Source organism: Schistocerca piceifrons, chromosome 6, assembly GCF_021461385.2.
Source record: "Schistocerca piceifrons isolate TAMUIC-IGC-003096 chromosome 6, iqSchPice1.1, whole genome shotgun sequence".
In the NCBI taxonomy this organism is placed as follows: domain Eukaryota; kingdom Metazoa; phylum Arthropoda; class Insecta; order Orthoptera; family Acrididae; genus Schistocerca; species Schistocerca piceifrons.
In genome coordinates this window covers 17,140,232-17,144,755 of record NC_060143.1, presented here as the reverse complement: position 1 = coordinate 17,144,755, position 4,524 = coordinate 17,140,232, and the positions used below count along the sequence as shown (strand labels likewise).

At 49.6% G+C, this 4,524-nt stretch overlaps 1 non-coding gene across 1 annotated transcript; it reads right to left on the bottom strand.

Annotated features, from left to right (window-relative positions):
- Positions 1–438: 438 nt before the first annotated feature.
- Trnat-ugu lies at positions 439–513 on the bottom strand. Its single transcript has one exon. It is a non-coding gene; the product is annotated as a tRNA-Thr (tRNA).
- Positions 514–4,524: the final 4,011 nt, after the last annotated feature.

Here is a 4,524-nt window from a genome sequence, read left to right as displayed (position 1 = left end):
TGGCGCGTCGTACTCCACCTGCAGCAGCAATCTGAGCACCACAGAGACACAAAGAGCCGTTACAAATCGGTTACTTCAAGGACAGCTCCGAGCCAGACGCCCTGTAGCGTGCAGTCCACTGACCCCAAACCGCCGCCATTTGAGACTTCGGTGGTGTCAAGACAGAGCTCATCGGAGGGCGGGGTGGAGGTATGTTGTATTTTCTGATGAAAGCCGGTTCTTCTCGGTGCCGGTGGTGGCCGTGTGTTGCTTAGAAGGAGCCCCGTTGAGGGCCTGCAACCAGTCTGTCGGCGTGCTAGACACACTGGACCAATATACTAAGATGGTATCTGTTCTTTCGGTGACCATGCAGCCCGTTAGAATGAAATTACAATGAAATGAACACCCTTACCTGCTTACAGGCGTTGACATACATCAACGGGGACAGATGGAAATGTGTGCCCTGACCGGGACTCGAACCCGGGATCTCCTGCTTACATGGCAGACGCTCTATCCATCTGAGCCACCGAGGACACAGAGGATAGCGCGACAGCAGGGATTTATCTCTGGCACGCCTCACGCGAAACCCACATTCTCAACTACGAATGTCGCGCTATCCTCTGTGTCCTCGGTGGCTCAGATGGATAGAGCGTCTGCCATGTAAGCAGGAGATCCCGGGTTCGAGTCCAGGTCGGGGCACACATTTTCATCTGTCCCCGTTGACGTATGTCAGCGCCTGTAAGCAGCTAATGGTGTTCATTTCATTGTAACACTGTACCAATGTCTGGAGTTATGGTCTGGAGTGCTATTTCGTATAACAGCAGGAGCACTGTCGTGATTATCCCACGCACCCTGACTGCAAATTTGCACTCCAGACCGGTGATTCGACCTGTTGTGCTGCCATTCAGTAACAGCACTCCAGGCTTCTTTTCCAACAGGACAGCGCTCGCCCACATACCGCTGTTGTAACTCAACATGCTCTGCAGAGTGCCGACACGTTGCCTTGGCCTGCACGGTCACCACATCTGTCTCCAGCCCAGCACTTATGGGACGTCATCCGACGAAAACTGTAACGTCACTCACAACCAGCATAAACCGTCCCTGTATTGACAGACCACCTGGAACAGACATGCAACTCCATCCCATAAACTGACATCCATCAACTGTACAATATAACGTATGGAACTTTGCATGCTTACATTCAACATTCTGGTGTTTACAACGGTTAATGATGTGCCAGCATTTCATATTTGCAAAGGCTTATCTCGCGCTTACATTAACCTGTGATTTTGAGATGCCGCGCGGTCTGGGGCGCTGTAGTTATGGACTGTGCAGCTGGTCCCGGCGGAGGCTCCAGTCCTCCCTCGGGCATGGGTGTGTGTGTGTTTGTCCTTAGGATAATTTAGGTTCAGTAGTGTGTAAGCTTAGGGACTGATGACCTTAGCAGTTAAGTCCCATAAGATTTTACACACATTTGAACGTGTTTGATTTTGAGATGTTAATGAGTTAAATATGTATACCCAGACGAATGTATTCCTGAAATTTCATCAGTGTACGTTAATAATTTTTTGGCGCTGAGATTTTTTTTCCCTCAGTGTATTAAGAGATACATAATAAATAATGGCTACATAATATGGGTTTTCTCCTTGTCATATTTTACCAAATGGTAGTAAACTGGTCCACTGACTTAAAAAATTGAAGGGGCGTTTCCTTGTTTTCTCACATAGGCGCCGACCATGGTCGGCGTGTCACTGACAATGTAGTGACATAGCCTTGACTGCACTAATGTACAGATCGTATCGGGGAAGCGACCTATGTTCGTTGCGATTATTTGCTTGTTTCATTGTCGTCTATTCGCCTTCATTGTTTGTACCTACAATAAACACCCACCGCAAGTAGAGGCAGAAACATGAACTGGTGCGCAATAGACGCCCGCTCTCATAGACTGGTTTTTAGGGTGTTGATTAAAATAGGAAGGTGACCCTCGAAGTTGTGACAGGCTTCTTAGCCCTCGCTGCGACATTGTAGCCATTCAAGGCCTCTGCAGGGGAGACGCGAAGCGCGGCCGTCTACAAAAGGCGGCGGCCGCGAGTCGCCACCCCTCGCGATAATATTTGGCTACGCCGTAATTGGCCGGCGCGGGCACAAAGCGCCGATCGCCGGCCATTGTCGCCGCCCCCACCGCAGTGCCGTTCGCGCTTTGTGCGCCGGCGGCTGCGGCCCGAATGCGATCTCGCCAACTGTCGCATTGACGGCGCGGCTCGACACAACGGCCTCCCGCAGCCGCAGCGCCACCGGACGTGTTTTATCCGCCGAGGCCGTGTTTGGCACCGCGGAATCCCCGCTGTGCAAATACGCCGCCCGCCTTTGATCGCGCTGGGCTCTCCTTGTCAAACACTGCTGACTAATCGGGAACACGGGGCGGCTGCTAATGTAAGAGGCTTCCCCTGAGCATACTTCACGTTTTCCAAAAAAGTCGTTATCGATGCTGAGATTGCCACGCGCAACCACAGCAAAATAGCGCTGTTGTATGCAGCTGCCCAGCTGCCAGAGCTGTAATTCTGTTCCACTGAAAAAGTGTCAGTTAAAAATTACGTGGATGTGTAACTTCTTGGCAGATTAAAACTGTACGTCAAATCGAGCCTCGAACTCGGGACGTTTGCCCTTAGCAGGCAAGTGCTCCACCGACGGAGCTATCCAAGCACGACTCACGAACCGTCCCCGCAGCTCTATGTTCGCCAATAAATCATCTCCTGCCTTCCAAAATTCACACAAGCTCCCCTGGGATAGTTTTACGAGGTGCATTCAAGTTCTACGGCCTCCGATGTTTTTTCTCAGGACTGGAAAGAGATAGAAACATGCGCATTGTTTTAAAATGAGGCCGCGTTCATTGTCAATACGTCCCAGAGATGGCAGCACCGTACGGCAGATGGAATGTTACCGCCAGCGGCGGGAATCAGAACTGTTTTAAATACTTAAAATGGCGACGTTTTCCTAACTTGAACAGCGTGCAATCATTCGTTTTCTGAATTTGCGTGGTGTGAAACCAACTGAAATTCATCGACAGTTGAAGGAGACATGGAATTATGGATGTGTCGAAAGTGCGTTCGTGGGTGCGACAGTTTAATGAAGGTAGAACATCGTGTGACAACAAACTGAAACAACCTCGGGTTCGCACAAGCCGGTCTGACGACATGATCGAGAAAATGGAGAAAATTGTTTTGGGGGATCGCCGAATGACTGTTGAACAGATCGCCTCCAGAGTTGGCATTTCTGTGGGTTCTGTGCACACAATCCTGCATGACGACCTGAAAATGCGAAAAGTGTCATCCAGGTGGGTGCCACAAATGCTGACGGACGACCACACGGCTGTCCGTGTGGCATGTTGCCAAACAATGTTGACACGCAACGACAGCATGAATGGGACTTTCTTTTCGTCGGTTGTGACAATGGATGAGACGTGGATGCCATTTTTCAATCCAGAAACAAAGCGCCAGTCAGCTCAATGGAAGCACACAGATTCACCGCCACCAAAAAACCTTCGGGTAACCGCCAGTGCTGAAAAAATGATGGTGTCCATGTTCTGGGACAGCGAGGGCGTAATCCTTACCCATTGCGTTCCAAAGGGCACTATGGTAACAGGTGCATCCTACTAAAATGTTTTGAAGAACAAATTCCTTCCTGCACTGCAACAAAAACGTCCGGGAAGGGCTGCGCGTGTGCTGTTTCACCAAGACAACGCACCCGCACAGCGAGCTAACGTTACGCAACAGTTTCTTCGTGATAACAACTTTGAAGTGATTCCTCATCCTCCCTACTCACCTGACCTGGCTCCTAGTGACTTTTGGCTTTTTCCAACAATGAAAGACACTCTCCATGGCCGCACATTCACCAGCCGTGCTGCTATTGCCTCTGCGATTTTCCAGTGGTCAAAACAGACTCCTAAAGAAGCCTTCGCCGCTGCCATGGAATCATGGCGTCAGCGTTGTGAAAAATGTGTACGTCTGCAGGGCGATTACGTCGAGAAGTAACGCCAGTTTCATCGATTTCGGGTGAGTAGTTAATTAATTCTACGCAGAATCGGAGAGGAAAGGAATATGTGGAAAACACTGATAAGGAGAAGGGACAGGATGATAGGACATCTGCTAAGACATGAGCGAATGACTTCCATGGTACTAGAAGGAGCTGTAGAGGGCAAAAACTGTAGAGGAAGACAGAGATTGGAATACGTCAAGCAAACAATTGAGGACGTAGGTTGCAAGTGCTACTCTGAGATGAAGAGGTTAGCACAGGAAAGGAATTCGTGGCGGGCAGCATCAAACCAGTCAGTAGACTGATGACCAAAAAAAAAGTTAATTAGAAAAAAAATCGGAGGCCTTAGAACTTGAATGCACCTCGTAATCTGCCAGAAAATTTTGTATCAGCGCACACCGCTGCAGAGTGAAAAATCTCATTCTGGGAACATCACCAAGGCTGTGGCTACGTTTCCTCGACAGCCTTTCTTCAAGAGGTGTTAGTCTTGGTAGTTTCTCAGGGGAACTTCTG